Source organism: Saccopteryx leptura, chromosome 3 (assembly GCF_036850995.1).
Source record: "Saccopteryx leptura isolate mSacLep1 chromosome 3, mSacLep1_pri_phased_curated, whole genome shotgun sequence".
Classification (NCBI taxonomy): domain Eukaryota; kingdom Metazoa; phylum Chordata; class Mammalia; order Chiroptera; family Emballonuridae; genus Saccopteryx; species Saccopteryx leptura.
In genome coordinates this window covers 13,025,528-13,042,959 of record NC_089505.1, presented here as the reverse complement: position 1 = coordinate 13,042,959, position 17,432 = coordinate 13,025,528, and the positions used below count along the sequence as shown (strand labels likewise).

Sequence of the window (17,432 nt, the reverse complement as noted above, 5' to 3'; positions counted from 1 at the left end):
CCCGGCAACCCCCGACTGGGGCTGATGCTCTGCCCATCTAGGGCCATGCTTGCAACTGAGCTATTTTTAGCGCCTAAGGCAGAGGCTCCATGAAGCCATCCTCAGTGGTCAGTGGTCAGGGCCAATGTGTTCCCAATTATGCCTTGGCTGCAGGAGGGGAAGAGAGAGACAGAGAGGGGGGAGGAGGTGGGATGGAGAAGCGATGGTCACTTCTCCTGTGTGCCCTGAATGGGAATCGAATCCAGGACATCCACACACCAGGCTAATGCTCTACCACTGAGCCAGCCAGCCAAGGCCAGTTGCTATGGTTCTAATTGAATTCTCATATGTGCTGATAATCTCACCAGTTGATCTGGAGTCTTTCCATGAATAATGCATTCTGAAAAGCTGCCGCTGTCCATATTGTAAAAAGTAAAATGAGATAAGATCAAGACCAAAAATAAAGGAGAAGTCCTTGAAAATACCTTTTATCCATAATAATCTTAGAGATAATGTCTCACAGAACTGGGTTCTTTCTTTATAGGGCCCCACCGACATTGTAATTATGCCGTTAATAGTTATTTGATTAACATCTGTCACATGGAACCGAAAGCCTCAGGGGACTAGCAGTGAATGTTTTTGCTGTTACCCTAAGTACTTAGTAGTCTGTATTCAGTAAATATTTGTAGGACACCTCTGTGGTACATGGGACAAAGCATTCTTGTGCATATGACCTTTCTATAGGGGAAGAGAGGGCCCATAAAAAAAATAGAGGTAAATTTCTAAGAGCGGGAATCTGTCGGTATCTGAAGATCTTCTAAATACTGCCAATCAAGGGTTTTCTGTAATGACAACTTTTTATTAATATGAATAATACAGGCCTAGCGTGCGGAGGACCCAGGTTCGATTCCCGGCCAGGGCACACAGGAGAAGCGCCCATTTGCTTCTCCACCCCTCCGCCGCGCTTTCCTCTCTCTCTCTTCCCCTCCCGCAGCCGAGGCTCCATTGGAGCAAAGATGGCCCGGGTGCTGGGGATGGCTCTGTGGCCTCTGCCCCAGGCGCTAGAGTGGCTCTGGTCGCAATATGGCAACGCCCAGGGTGGGCAGAGCGTCGCCCCCTGGTGGGCATGCCGGGTGGATCCCGGTCGGGCGCATGCGGGAGTCTGTCTGACTGTCTCTCCCTGTTTCCACCTTCAGAAAAATGAAAAAAAAAAATAATACAAGTGGCTCAGATGCCCAGTATGGAGTTCAATGACAAGATGTTTATTTCAAACATAATTATTATATAAAACATAAGGCGAAGGGAAGAGCAAGGAACAGAGGCTTCAGTCGATTTTCTTTGTAGCAAGGACCACAGACGGGGATGGGCCAGTACCCACCCCTGATGATGACAATATCCTAAGTCCCATATTTTATGTCTCGGTCTTGTGTGTCTACCCCAAGCTCAGGAGCTGATAGTCTGGGTCCATTAGGCCCCTGTGTTTGACCATAGGATACTGATTCCCCTATATGTCTTCAGATAGGGAAGATAGCTTCAAGTTTTTAAGCTATTTATTGGAAAATTAATGAAAATCAAAATACAGAAACATAGGATCAAGATTAAAATGTGTAAGTTCTTAAACTTGACTGCTGGCAGCACTTAGTAAAATACCTACTGGGCTTGACCGGGCAGTGGCGCAGCAGATAGAGCATTGGACTGGGATGCAGAGGACCCAGGTTCGAGACCCCGAGGTCGCCAGCTTGAGCGTGGGCTTATCTGGTTTGAGCAAAAGCTCACCAGCTTGGACCCAAGGTCGCTGGCTCAAGCAAGGGGTTACTCGGTCTGCTGTAGCCCCCCAGTCAAGGCACATATGAGAAAGCAATCAATGAACAACTAAGGTGTTGCAATGAAAAACTAATGATTGATGCTTCTCATCTCTCTCTGTTCCTGTCTGTCCCTATCTATCCCTCTCTCTGACTCTCTCTCTCTCTGTCTCTGTAAAAAAAAGAAAAAAAATACCGGCTGGGCTGCCCTGATTATTGGTCCTGTCCTGGTCATTCAAATGATTCGATGAAGGGGAAGGCCTTTTATCTTTGGCAAGTTCCTCCCTTCTCCTTGAGTATCCACTCTGGAAAAGAATTGTGATCTTAATGGGTGAGAAAATAAATTTTTAATCTGATTCAAAGGTGTCTGTAGATGAAGAAAGAAGTATCTTCAGATTAATGGACATGTATTTGCATTTCAGATGCTTGGTGAAAACACTGTCTGCTCCTCCTCCACCAGCCCTTGTGAAAATAAAAAAGTAGTTTTTATTTAATTGAAATGAGAGTGGGTTGAATGTCAAAACTGGCCCACTAGCTGTGTTAGAACTATGAATATCTCTAGCAAATGCCTTCCAGGGAGAGAGGTTCAAGGAATAAGTCTGAATATGCATGATGTTTGCCTTCTATACTGACTTTAGAACCTAATTAAGGATAAGCTCTGACTCCACGGTAATTTTTCTTATGTAAGTGGAGAACATACTCTCGTTTTAAATGTATAACAAAATGCCTATCATGTGGTTCTTAGTGCTCTGGCTATAATTATATGTACTGATTGTACTCGATGTGTGTTAAATTTCTCCCTCACCCTTTCTCTTTTCTACCCACCCTCCACCAAAAAAACATGAACTATTTGTAAAATTTTCATTGTCTTTTCATTTGTTTTTACTTAACTGAACTCATAAGCCATGCAGGGTAAACTGCAGGCTATAATTTGTGGCTTCCTGCGTCCAAGATTACTCCATAGTTCTCCTGTGACTTCTCTAGTTAATATTTACACATATACACAGGGCACACAGGCTGTTCATATTTGACATGATTTAACAGCATCTACATCTGTTTCTCATCATAACATAATTGGAAAATGTGCCTACTAAACATTTTTTTAAAATATATTTGTCCCAAAGAGTGTTTCTACTCTTGAGGCATTTCTTTGTAAAGAAAACAGAAGATAAGATGCCCCTCTCTGGCCGTTTCCTGCTCTGGCTTCAGGATTCTCTCTTGCTCTCAATCATTACTTTCCAAGCCAAGCCAAACCAAACCAAAGCATGGGTCATGTCTTCTTTCTATCAGTGCATGAGAAGCACATAATTAAATTGAGATATGAAAGGGGAAAACAACCTATTTAAATAGAAGAAGCCTCCAAAAGCAACAACTGGCTTTGGGGGTGGTATTCCAAGGTCAGCAAGACTGCATTTGAAGATAGTGCCCACTGATACAAATGTCTGAGGTCTGTTTCAGGCTCCCAGTGCACAACTTCGAGCATGGGCTTTCCAAATACAAAATCAGAAAATTCCTGGCTTTCAAGAGGTCACCATTCTGAGGTCCCCAAAACTTCAATTCCCAACACAAACATCTGTTTGAACTCTCTCTGACCTAAAAAGTCAATCGTGTTTTAAAATCAGACATTTTAACAGTATTCTCTTCAAAATACTAATTTAAAATATATTGATCTTGTCTGACTTTCATTCTGTTGTGTTGGGTTTCAATCCATAAATCTGTTTTCTCATTTTTACTTGTATGTTGTTTTCATAAGCATATAACAAAGCAAAATTCAAAAGAATGAAAACAAAAACTCCTGAGTAATTATAAATTTGAGAAGCTGACTGTAATTCATATGTATCAAAAAAAACAAAAACAAAAAATTTTTTTAAGTTTTTTTATTTGCCAAAATTATGCATTTGCCAAAATTCAAAATCCATTCATGATTTTAAAACAAACAAACAAACAAAAAACCTCAAGGCATGCAAGTAGTAGAAGGGAATTTGAATAAAAATCCATCCACAAAAGCCTTACAAAAACATCCTAATTATGATAAAATATTAAACACTCCCTTATAAATAGTTGGGAACAAAGCAAAGCATGGCCTTTCTCACTATGTCTATCTATGCTATATTGGCATCATAAGTTAAGTTATAAGTTAAGAAGAAACAAAATTAGAAGACTTCAAGACTTGGAATGAAAGAGGTAAAACTACCTCCCAAAGAACATCTTTAAAATTATTTTTTAAAAATCAAAACATTATTTAGTAAATCCTAAAATTTCATGTCAAAATCTTAATAAATTTTCTTAAAACAAACAAACAAGAAACCTTAAAATTAATCATTGAATTTAGCATGGTCAAAGATTAATGTAAAATTCAATCCTAGCTCTATGTAATAGCAAAAGCCTAATTTTAAAATAAAGTTTAAATGTAATTCCCTTTATAATACCATCAAACAATATTTGGGGATAATTTTAACAAAACCATGCAGAGCTTTACGTTGTAAAACATTGCTGAGAGAAGTTCTAAAGGAGACCTAATTAAACTGAGAGATATACCATGTCCATGGAAGAAAATATTGTTCAGATGAATGGATAAATTATGGTATACCCATATAATAGAATATTGCACCATTGTATAAATAAATTAAATAGAACATAAATACATGTAACAACATGGATGAATCTCAAAGTAATTAAAATGAGTGAAATAAACCAGATTAAAAAAAGATTTCATAAAGTCCTAGAAAATAAAAGATTATCTATATCTTCAGAAGTTGCCTGGTGATGTGGAAAATAGAGAAAGATTAGCAAGAAGGATTATATTTTCTTAATTGTGGTGATAGATTTATGATAGCAGACATGTCAAAATTTATCAAACTATATACTCTTAAATGTTATATTATTAAACACCAATTTATACCTCAATAAAACCAGGGATTATTTTGGTAACATCTTAGTATGAGATTAGTCTCCATAAATATGAGAAACAAAAGGAAGGCCAGTGTGGCTAGAATAGGTGAATGAGAGAATGAGAGGGAGTTCAAAGGCAAATCTGAGGAAGGTTGGGCCAGACTACATGTGTCTTTGTAGGCTCAAGTTGAGTATCTGAAATGTATATAAGCAGAGAATTATAAACAAGGGCAATAAAATGATCTCACTTATGTGACACGTTATGGACCCTGATCAGGTAGCTATATCCAGTGATTTTAATAGTGCTTACTAATCCTGAGTCTGTGTGGATCCCTTGTGACAATTTCTGTCAGAAAATGGGCTCTGCAATTCCATATAGAATTTTGTGAAGAACTAAGTAGATTTCTGATATATTCTATTATAAAACACATATATCATACACCAATCTTTTCCTGAATAACCACTATGGGACAGGTACCAAATTTCCTGATTTTTTATAACAATAATTTTGCCAATAACGTGGCTATATCAAGACCAACACAAATTTCATTGATTATATTTTTAATTGACTTTGTTTTTTAGAGAAACTTTAGGTTCACAGAAAACCTTAGAGAGAACAGAGGGCCCATGTACCTCCTATCCATGCACATATTCTTGCTCTTTGCAAGTTATTCAGGTGAAGTTGTTAAATTGAAAAAAAGAGAGACAAATATACAGTGACAGAAAATGGTCTGACTTTGGGTGATGGGCATACAATGCAATCAACAGTTCAAATGTTATAGAGATATTCACTTGGAATCTATGTACTCTTAATGATCAATGTCACCCCATTAAATTTAATTTCTAAATACAAAATAAGCATAAAAAGAGACATTCCACATCATATAAAAAAAGAAAAAATTAAAGTTTATAATCTTAGGTAAGGTCAAACATGTAAAAATCTTGCCTATCAAGTCACATTCCTCACTGATATTCACTACCTACCTTTATAAATTTTAAAATTTCTATCCTAAGAAAGCTGAATTTTTTAAAATGAATGCTTAAATACATTGAAACTTAGAATATGAAAGAGTTATTTCAAATCAGTAAAAACAATGTGGCTTATTCAACTAACTAGCCTTGTGAAAAAATATCAAATAAAGGTTATTTTTTATTAAATTAAATTTTAGGTGAATCAAAAATTTTAATATGTAAAATAAAATAATAAAACCATTATAAGTAAATAAAAGGAAATTTATTTCTTTGGGAGAATGAAAAGATTCTTTGAAGCAATATACAAAACACAAATTCCAAAAAGATTAGTGACTGTGACTATCTAAGAAACGTTTTTTTTCTGCACAGAAAAAAATTACCATACAAAGTCAAAAGACAAACTGATCAACTGGGGAAAATATTTCAACACATACGACAATGAGCTCATTTCCTCAATATATAAAGACGTCTTACAAATCAGTTATAAAAGACCATTCAACCAATAGAAAAGTCAACAAAGGACTTAGAGGCAGTTCATAGAAAAGAAACTCAAATGGTTTAGAATATATGAAAAGAAAACCCAGTTCTAAAGAGATGAAAACTAAAATGCCAATGAGATATAATATTTTATTTATCAGAAGACAATTCTTTTTATTTTATTTTTTTTCTGTTGATTGGAGAGGGGAAAGGAGAGAAGGAGAGAGAAAAGCATCAACTTATTGCTCCACTTAGTTGTTCCATTTAGTTGTGCACTTGTTGGTTGCTTCTCACATGTGCCCTGACAGGGGATCTTACCTGCAACCTCTAGCTACTGAGAAACCCGGCCTGGGCCCGGAAGGCAATTCTTAAGATATATGTCATTAAGATAGATATTTTACGGCCTAGCGTGCGGAGGACCCGGGTTCGATTCCCGGCCAGGACACACAGGAGAAGCGCCCATTTGCTTCTCCACCCCTCCGCCGCACTTTCCCTCTCTGTCTCTCTTCCCCTCCCGCAGCCAAGGCTCCATTGGAGCAAAGATGGCCCGGGCGCTGGGGATGGCTCTGTGGCCTCTGCCCCAGGCGCTAGAGTGGCTCTGGTCGCAACATGGCAACGCCCAGGATGGGCAGAGCATCGCCCCCTGGTGGGCAGAGCGTTGCCCCTGGTGGGCGTGCCGGGTGGATCCCGTTCGGGCGCATGCGGGAGTCTGTCTGACTGTCTCTCCCCGTTTCCAGCTTCAGAAAAATGAAAAGAAAAAAAAAAAAAAAAGATAGATATTTTAGTGGAAAAAAAATCAAGATGTTGAGCAATTTACATCATATGTCTCTACCTCTATAAAAATAACTATGCATGTATACACATGCAAATTTATATATACACATATATACATACACACTTAAATGTGTATAGAACATTCTAGAAGAAAATTGTACAAACTGGTTACTATGGTTACTTCTAAGGTGGGAACCTGTCTTGATTGAAGAGGAAATGGAACTTTCAATTGTGTGTTCTTTTACAGTGTTTAATATGTGAATGTATGTCTGCTTTACTTTTTCAATTTAAAAGGTTTCTGCCCTGGCCAGTTGGCTCAGTGGTAGAGCATTGGCCCAGTGTGTGGAAGTCCTGGGTTCGAGTCCCAGTCAGGGCACACAGGAGAAGTGATCATCTGCTTCTCCACCCCTCACTTTCCCCCTTCTCTCTCTCTCTGTCTCTGTCTCTCTCTCTCTCTCTCTCTCTCTCTCTGTCTCTCTCTCCCCTCCCCCCACCTCATCTCCTGCAGCTGTGGCTTGAATGGTTCGAGCAGTTTGGCCCTGAGCACTGAGGATGGCTACCGGGCCTTGCCTCAGGCACTGAAATAGCTCAGTTGCCAAGCAACGAAGCAGCGGCCCCAGATGGGTAGAGCATTACCCTGTAGGAATCTTGTCAAGTGGATTCCGGTTGGAACACATGCGGGAGTTTTTCATAACTATAAACCTACTTTTGTCCACCCCTGTGAAGTGATACAACAACCAAAATCAAAGTTTCAGGATTATAGGTGGAATTCAATTTCAAATTCTAACTTCTGACTTCATTTAGTTATCTCATAGTTTGTGATATGTTCATCCACCTGGTTCTCAAGAGTAGTTTCTTTCTATTTTGGATAATCTTTCTGAAGTATAAATTTTCATCCCAGGCAGGAAGAAAAAAAGTCAAAGAACAAAACAACAACAACCAAAACCCTGGCAGTTCATAAACTGATAGAGCAGATTCAAGAAAGATTTTATACGAATTTCTTTTCTGAGAGAATTTTGATGGTTTGATTCGGTAGCATGCTCAGAATTAGTGGCGACTTTTGATTGGCCAGAGAAGAGCCAGTGGTAAGGACAGAAGTATCTATCATTCTTCCTGCCTGTGGTACAGGTTCAGCGACCAGGAATTCTTCAAGTGCTGTGAATCCCAGAGATGAAGTGTGACAGAGGAGTAGTCATACTCATATGGCTGAGAATTGTTTGCACTCTTGTTTCCTATATGCATGTCCTCCTACATTTGTTAAGTTCGCTGTATGTATTTGACAACTGTGTATCAGTGGTATTTTTATAGTTCAAAATACTGTAAATAGAATGTCGTATAGCTATATTTTCTGGTTTTTGACTCTGTAGTAGGAGGATTTGTGTTTGTTTGTGGCTATATTTATAAAATAGTGGGAAAGAGATACCTAACAAATTTGAATTCTAAGATTTGTTGTTGCAGAGGATAAAATCTGAAGCCAACATAAATGACCAGAGAGGTATAAAATGAATAAATATGACCATCCATATTCAGTTTCCTTTTTTTTTATTTTTCTATTTTTATTTGCTATAATGAGCGTCTCCCTGTTCTGAGTTCAAGGTTTCTACTTACACTTTTCTTCTTTCTTATTATTTCTAGGTGTCTCCTCCTAAGCAAGGCAGTTCTTGATCATTTTTTTTCAGGACTTCTTCCCTCTATTTAAAACAAAGGGGATGGGGCATGACTTTCCTAGAACCGAGCTTTTCTTACAAGGTTTATTTGGCAGACCATGTTTTTTTAAAAAAAAAAAAAAAAAAATGAGGACTGTGAAATCTGTAAATTTTCCATTAAAATGGCTTTCTATCATAAAACAAAAAAAAACTACTTGATCAAATAAACTAAATTATTGTAGTCAAAAAATATTTACTGAGCATCTAGTTTGTGCCAACCACTATTTTAAGTGCTGGGAATACAGGCTGAGTGTCAAATGTAAGTTTCCATCCTCACAGCTCTAACATGCTCCTGCAGGAGGAATAATAAAACTCTCAGATGGAGTCTGTTCCGTCTGCTCAGTCTTAACTATAACAATGATGTTTTCTTTGGATGTGACTTTTTTTTTAACCTAAGTGAATATATTGCGTTTTATATTAAGTAGTTACTATAGAAACAGAGTCATTGGAACACAATTGTTATTATTAAATTTGGAGAGGCGTTGTTGAGTGAGAAAAAGCAAAAACAGGTTTGTGGTTCATGTCTCCTTATATATCCACATAATTTAAGAACTTTTTTCTCCTTGCTACAAAATACTTCTAATCTCTCTGACTCTGTGTTATGGTTTGCCTAGTGAACATTAAGCCTCTTACTCCCTCACCACTTACTTCATTATTTTAGAATTCAAATCTAAATTATGCACTGAAGATGCAGGACAAAAACAATCCTAAAGACTTTTACCGTCATCCTTGTCCGGTTTCCGTCAGTGTCCAAAGTTCTCATTTCTACTGTATCTCTCAAAAGACTAGGATACCGCCCTGGCCGGTCCCTGGCTGGCCGGCTCAGCGGTAGAGCGTCGGCCTGGCGTGCAGGGGACCCGGGTTCGATTCCCGGCCAGGGTACATAGGAGAGGCGCCCATTTGCTTCTCCACCCCCCCACCTCCTTCCTCTCTGTCTCTCTCTTCCCCTCCCGCAGCCAAGGCTCCATTGGAGCAAAGATGACCCGGGCGCTGGGGATGGCTCCTTGGCCTCTGCCCCAGGCGCTAGAGTGGCTCTGGTCGCGGCAGAGCGACGCCCCGGAGGGGCAGAGCATCGCCCCCTGGTGGGCAGAGCGTCGCCCTTGGTGGGCGTGCCGGGTGGATCCCGGTCGGGTGCATGCGGGAGTCTGTCTGACTGTCTCTCCCTGTTTCCAGCTTTGGAAAAATACAAAAAAACAAAACAAAAAAACTATGATACCAAATATAAAATTAAAGCCGTAGACTTTGTTTCACTTATAAAAAGTAGCACATTTTGGCTAAAGGATTGGGTAAGCTAAAGAGCCAGATTTCTAAACTATGGTTGATGAACACTAGGTTCACTCAGAGCTCTGTCCAAAAGGCGTTGCTTGGCCAATGCATTGGGAAATGCTGTTTATTAAACTTCTCCACAAATAAAAATTTTCCCGTGTTTGAGATTTACAATGCATATTAGCATGTAGTGTTGCAATATTACATTACATTAGCATGTTTGATGAAGAAGTTTGCTTAACTTTTCAATGGCTTCTCTCTTCCGTCTGCTGCAAGTTAGCCCTGAGACCTCATTTAAGACCTCAATTCTCCTCCACCTTAATGTTCTCACGTCTAAAATCTAAGAGTTGGGATCAGATGATGTGTTAGGGTCCCATTCTACTTTATTAGTCCAGATGCTTGGTCTCATTGTAGAAAAGATAAGCAATCTAAGCATTCAATGGAACTGTTTTTGAAACACAGCCAAATAAATAATGATCAGCTATTACTGAATTCCAGTGTATGTTCTATGATTAATTAATGTGATATGAAGTGCTATTCAACCCCAAACACTGACTGAGCCTTGATGAATAGCAAGAAAAAATATTTTGAATTTTTTTTCAAAGCTACTAAGGATAAGTCTCAGAAAATGACACAGAAAAATAATCCTAGACACCAGACTGTGCACGTGCGTGCGCACGCACACACACACACACACACACACACACACACACACACAATTGTGAGTTTAGGTCCTAGTTTTTCTGGAAAACAGAAAGAAAATGCTAAAAATTACCATTTTTAAAATTAACTAAGCAATATTTTTAAGTTATTATTCACATTAACAACTCTGTCATGACTTCCTAAATCAGGCATGTAAAAAAGAAAAGAGATTATTTTTTCATGGGGCCCCTACTCATTTGACTGTCCAACAGGCCTATGCCAGCCTGCGTGAAGGAAGTTCTGTAACCGGTTTTGTGTTAAGAAAGACTGAGGAAGCGAATGACGAAAAAGAATAAATCTCCTGACATCAGGGGAAATGATCATCTGAGCACAAGTCAGGATGTGTCAGTTTTGAATCTTGGTTCCGCTCTCAGGAAAGTGCAGAGGACTTCCTGGCCAGCCCCATTCTGGAATTCCCACTGGGAAAACTTACAGCTCCATCCAGCTAACAGACAGCTACCACAGGCAAGACATCCCAACATACCTCCATCACAAGAAGCACACGCTTGGTCCCCAGGCAAGAAGAAAATGAAAAGACTCAGTGTGTGTGAGTTTAGAACAATTCGAATTCAATATTATCCACCAGATTACTTCCTCATAAGGATAATCCTCTGTGACAAAGCACAGCCATAACCAATAACAGCAAATGCAAAATCCAGGGTTGTTGTTGTTGTTTGTTTGTTTTTGCTTTTTGCTTTTTTTAAAAGTATGGAACAAAAGAGATTCAATTCAAACAACTCCCCCCAAACAAAATGTGATAGGGAACAACCTTTCTTTTAACAGAATACCAACAGGACTTTTAAAATGATAGCCTCTCTTTAACTAACACTCTGCCCAAGAAAGTGTTATTGGATGCAGCTTTAAAACCAACCCAAGAATTTTCCCTTCCAGTTCCTCTCCTAGATATGTTCAGCCATGGAACTGGGGATTCCAAAGTCCTGATTATCTCTGGACTGTTATCACTCACTGTACCTTACTCCCAAGGTTTCCAGGGTCCCTAGTTTAGTCCTGCACAATACACAGCATGTTCTATAGTCCACTAGCCAAAGGTGAATTATAATAAAGGAATCCTTTGTTTCCATATTTTAAAGATGCAATTCCCACCAAGAAAACCCTGCTACAATTTCACTCATTCATATGTAGGTCAAATGCAACCGAAAAGTCAAGGAGTATGACATTTTCGTACTTCATACCCTGTGAGACACTTGACCTACTTCTGATAACTTTCCACGAGGCAAATTCACCTCCTGGGAAAAAAGCCACAAATAAAAAATATTTATCTAAGCGTCTGAACTTAATCCATCAAGAAGCTAAAATTGGCCATTTCTGTGAGTGTGTGTTTAAATACATTTAGATTTAAAAATCTTGAAACACTCTGAAAAGGTTCTCTCCAATGGTCAAGGGAACTGGAGACCTGAGCATTTGGTGGCAGTTCCACTTGAACTCCCGGGTCGACCGTGCCAATTAGGAGAGGCCCACCCCCATCTCGTGCAAACGTTTTAATCACTAAAGAAACCAAGCAGAAAGTCAGCACAAATGCCCCCTGAGTCCAAGAGAAGTTGTGATTTAACGTGGAAGGCTCAAAAGAGAACAGGTGTATTACAAGGTCTCAGAAAAAGTTGTCAGTAAGGGTATGTGTGACCAGGAGGTCCCCCAAAAGCCTTACAACATCTCAGGGCTCAGCTGATGTTGAAGAAGGCCGGGTGGAGACCTGGGAGGAGATTGTGCTTAGGGAGACTTGAAACAAGTTTGAATCAATGGAAGAGTCAGTGTTAACCGCTGCCTTTGGAAGTGCGGGCCTGTCCCTTATTCTGAGCCCCTCCCCCCCCAATCTAGATCAATTTCATTTCCTGATGGTCTTCAGAGTGTCTGAAACTAAGTCACGGGTTGGATCCGCAACAGCCTGTGTTCACTAAAACCAAGTTCTTTAAGGGTTTTCCTCAGCTCCAGACTGCCCCCTTAACCCGAGCATACTGTACATGCAAAGCCTTGACAGAGTAGGCTGTTGATTAGGTGAGCGAAAGGATGAAATAAAGTAAATCACTACCATCTGCATACCCAAAGAACAATACCTCATTATACAGAAAGATACTTTACATGAGAAAAGCTGAAAGGATCTTCAAAAAGACATGATGCCAATGCCATCTTTGCTGTCTGGGCAGTTAACATTTAGAATGTCTAGATTAGGTACTTGTGAGATCAAGGTGATGGGCCAGGTAAGCCAGATGGTTTGGCAATCCAAAATAGCTCTCCACTGGCAAGATGCAGTTGGCTAATTTGCACACCGGTGTTAGTAGCTCATAACCGCTGAAAGACCATCCCTTCCCAATTAATGGAAAGAGTCCAGGAGTCAAAAAACCTAGGCAGTGCACTGAGCATTATTACCTCTAACAAGCTGTACACATTTGGGAAATCACAAAATCTCTTTGGATCTCAGTTCCCTATCCATAAAACGGCAGGGTTGGACTAAATGGAGTCTCAAGTCCCTCTTTGCTAAAATAGGTTTGGCCTCTGGTTCTATAATGTACGCTCTGGCATCAGGCATCCAAGACAGGTGAGTAGGGGTCTCCTAACACACCCAATTGTAAGGCTAGGGACCCACACCTGAGGGGATGGACCAGGCCGAGAGACACTAAGCCGCAGATGATGAGACATCAAACTTTATACCTAGATGATAAATCAGCAGAGACAAGTTACTAATAAAGGTCAGAAAACAGAATACTCCCTAGAAGGAAAACCTTCTGTAAAAGACAGTAGGGTGGCCTAGGACAAGCCATTTCACCATTCTGAGCCTCAGTTTCCTCACTGGGTGTATTACCAACTGCCCCACAGACAGCACAAAATCTCTGCATCAATAGAAGAACACGTGCACAAACGCACCTGGTCGATTGTAAAGCAGTCATAGCTCAGAGTTCCCCCATGAATGGGATTTAGAAGGAGGTCTCCTTCTCAAAGAGTGAGACGATAACAAACCAAAGGTCTAGAAAAGGACTTTTGAGAAAGCAGCTTCCTCCTTGCCCATTCCTAAGACAGAGGCCCTGGAATGTTAATACGTGAAACTCCTCCACGCAGCCTGTTGGAGAAACTACAATCAGCAGCAAGGAGCCCTCCCGAAGCCTGAAAGTTCCAAGCAGGGTTGAGGGTATTTCACCAGCCAGGGCCTCCCTGCATCAGCCCAAGGCTCACACCCACCTGGTAAGAACCGTGAGCCACCGAGCTCAGTCCATGATTGGGAGGGGATCCCTTGCAAGTTCGCTCCTGACACAGAGCACACAGGAGTCAGCATTTCATGCACAGTGGAAATGCCTATAGCCCGTGTCTGGGACTCTACCGTGACTGGGGACACCAACACTCGAAAGCGAAGCCAGTTTAGAGGAATCCGCTGGGCTCACTTACCCGGCCTTGCCCAACGCTCTGGAGTCGGCCTCCTGGTGCTGGCGTCTGGGCTCAGGATGGCTGCCGCTCCTGTCAGGGCAACTGATTCATACGTAACTGTGGAATGTTTGTGTGTGCACAAAACAAAACTAAACAGTGCTTCAGTGCCTCGCTCCAACCTTGCTTGACAATTCTCTCTTAAGTCCCCGTCACCTACGCAAAAGCGGCTCTAGTTGATTAATCAAGTTGAAAATCCAAGAGCAGGAAATCTTAATAGCTTGTGTTCTGCGGTGAAATCCAGCCCTAGCTGGAAAACCTTGGACCGCGGTTTCTCGTTCGGATCCTCCTCTTTGAGAGAATGGCTGTAACTGGAGCTAACCAAGCATAGGTGTTATTCATTCACATGATTACAAGGGACCTTGAGGGATGATCTTGTCTGTTCTCTTGCTGTGAAATACCAGAAAAATATTCGGTAGTCAATAGGCATCTCTTGAATGTTAAATATTCAAAAATGGGTCTTCATCGCGATAACAATCACATTCCCGATGGAGAACAATTCTGTTTGTTTGTTTGTTAGGATGGTAAGAGAGGGAAGGCTGTATGGTCTAACAAGCAACCAGAAAAGAAGCCTTTAGCATATTTTGCTCCAGGCTTTGAACAGGTGGAAAGAACAAGGTTGTTATCACTGACCTGCACCTTCAGTGAATGAATAAAATGTTCCTGCTGCAACCATTAATTTACTAAAGTAGCCGAGTCTTCAAACATACTCAAGAAAGTAATGAGACTCCAAGTGATCATCAGACCATAACGACTGTTGCAAACTCCCCCATACTGTGCTGTACTCTGAGCTATCCAAACAGAATAATCACAAACTAAAAGCTGAAAAAATATGAATTGCATGTTCATAGCCATTTGCTCAGTTTCTAAAAGAATTAAAGGTTTCTTCCCTAAAACACAACTCTGTGAAAAACGTTACTTCTGGGTGAGTCATGACACTGTACACAAAATTGTATTCTATAAAAATGAGCAGTGTTAAACTGTAGCTTCTGGGAACAATTGGAGTTAGGTCTATTTCTTTCCTTTCTGAGAGGTCTGTGCTTTAGACCAAGGTTCGATATCACTATGTAAATTTGCCCACAAAGGTTGAATGTTCTATCCTCTCTGACATGAAAGAGCTGTGCACAAGATTCCTAAGAAATCATTTTCCTTCATGATAGGAAAAACAAGAAATTCCACCCGGTCGGAATTTGAAAGAATCTATCCAATCACAAATTTCTGTTGTGATTTTGAGAGAGATTATATAAAATGAAGTGTAAAGAAAATTGAATGTAGATCAGTTAAGAGGGGGAGCCATGTTTTTAGTTTGAGCCGATTAAATGAATTGCCTTTGCTACAACGATGTTTTTCTGCTAAAAGAATGTTGTTCTACTAGGGATAATTATGGTAAGAGGAATTAGAGTAATTTAAACCCTACTCAAAGGGGGATTTAAGAGTCTTCTGTTGCAGAGAAACCTAAGAATATGCCTGAAATTCTGGCTGTTTACACTGTCATTCAAATAGCTATGCAGGTACCAGACTAACTTTAGGCATCAAAGGACTCAACGACTGTACATGAAACCACTAAAATGACCAAGTTTCCATTAACCAGGGAGTTTCCATTCACTATCTGCTTTGACTGGAGTGTTAGGTTTTCTGTGTGAACCAAAATGTCCTCATGCTGCATCATTTTCCAATTCAGAGTATTTAAACTTTTCTTTCAATAGACAATTTAAGGAAGTAAATGTCCCCCCAGATAGACACTAATGTTCCATATCTAGCAAATGACTGCGTCGGTATGATAATCAGGGCTCCCTAGCTAGATTCAGTGTATGAAAGGACGCTCTTTTCCAGATTTCACAATAGCCGGATTTTCATTTTGTCCACGTGTGCCGTTGTTGATGGCATTGTTCATCCCCGTTCAATGATGAAGTGACTACTGTTTGAGGCTCAATGCCACAGGTTAGTCACAGAAGTGAGTCATGCTGGATTGGGGCCCTAGCAGTGCTTGCCAGCAATATAGATGAGGCTGCTATCACTAGCATTTTTAAATGACATTTCTTTTTTAGCCCCTGTATTAGTTTCTTAGGGCTGTAATGACAGACTATGATCAATTTAGTGGCTTAAAAGCACAGAAAGGCATTCTCTCACAGTTCTGGAGACTACAGGTCTGGAGTCAAAATATTCGCAGGGGTGCCCTGCCCCCTCTGAAAGCTGCAGGGGCGAGTCCCTCCTGGCTCGATCCGAGGCTTCTCATGGTCGTTGGCAATTCTTGGGCGTTCCCTGGCCTGCAGCTGCCTAACTCCAACCTCCCTCTTCATCATCACGTGACATTCCCCCCCTGTGTCTCTGTGTGCCAGGGCTGACCTTTTATAGGGACATCAGTCATTAGATTAGAGGCCCGCTCCATTGTGTAACTAACTACACCCACAAGTACTCTATTTTTAAATAAGGTCACCTTCTGAAGTGCTGGGGGTTAGGACTTGAGAACATGGAGAGGGGGCAAGTCAAGTTGGGACACCTGCTATGACTTCCCACTCTCCTCTGCCAGTAAAGCTCTTCTGGGCCAGCGGAGACTCTGCCTGGTAAGGAGACGGAATGTGTGCAAAGCCAGAATGCCCCACTGCTTAGATTCTCTCACTCTCTTCAAAGCACCTCCACTTAATCTCAGCTGGTCCACACAACAAACCACTGGTGAAGCACTTTTATTCTATTTATTTTTATTTATTTATTTATTTATTTTATTCAGGGGGGGAGGCAGAGAGACAGACTCGCGCAAGCACGCAGACCAGAATCCACCTGGCAAGCCCACTAGGGGGCAATGCTTTGCCCATCTGTGGCCGCTAACCCCATTGCTCAGCAACCAAGCCCTTCTTTAGCATCTTAGGCAGAGCCATCCTCAGTGCCGGGGGCCAACTTGCTCCAATTGAGCCATGACTGCAGAAGGGGAAGAGAGAGAGAGAGAGAGAGAGAGGCAGGGGGAAGGGTAGAGAAGCAGGTGGGCGCTTCTCCTGTGTGCCCTGGCCGAGAATTGAACCAGGGACATCCACACGCTGGGCTGCTGGGCTGACGCCCTACCACTGAGCCGCTGAGCCAACCGGCCAGGACCTGGTTAGGCACTTTTAATCTCAGCTTTTATAGATAAGAGAACTGATGTGTGGAGAAGTTAAATGCCTTGCTTGACAGCACACAGCTGTTACAGGCAGGGCACTCGGATCTCCCCACCTCAATCTATGCTGTTCCCACTAATAACTAGAGCCTATTGTAAAGATCACCAATGTGTGCTCATTGGCACTCAGCACAGAGACTGGATATTTTCCAATTTAATAGGGTGTTGTTATAAAAGGGCTTCTGGATGGTGGTAGAAATGTTACGCATCTTGGCTGAGTTGTGTACTCTGCAGGGATAGACACGAATGCCACCACTGTCCCTCCACACCCCCCTTTGTTCC

At 41.0% G+C, this 17,432-nt stretch overlaps 1 protein-coding gene across 2 annotated transcripts in view; it reads right to left on the bottom strand.

Annotated features, from left to right (window-relative positions):
* Nucleotides 1–14,089, bottom strand: part of IPCEF1 (interaction protein for cytohesin exchange factors 1) — a 132,434-nt gene extending 118,345 nt beyond the window's left edge. Inside the window, exon 1 of one of the 2 annotated variants that reach the window (XM_066372957.1) lies at nucleotides 13,967–14,089. The gene's annotated coding sequence lies outside the window, so the exon portion shown is untranslated. Of the gene's footprint in view, nucleotides 1–13,762; nucleotides 13,803–13,966 lie in introns of those variants that run through there. The other variant, XM_066372956.1, reaches the window with a different exon arrangement.
* Nucleotides 14,090–17,432: the final 3,343 nt, after the last annotated feature.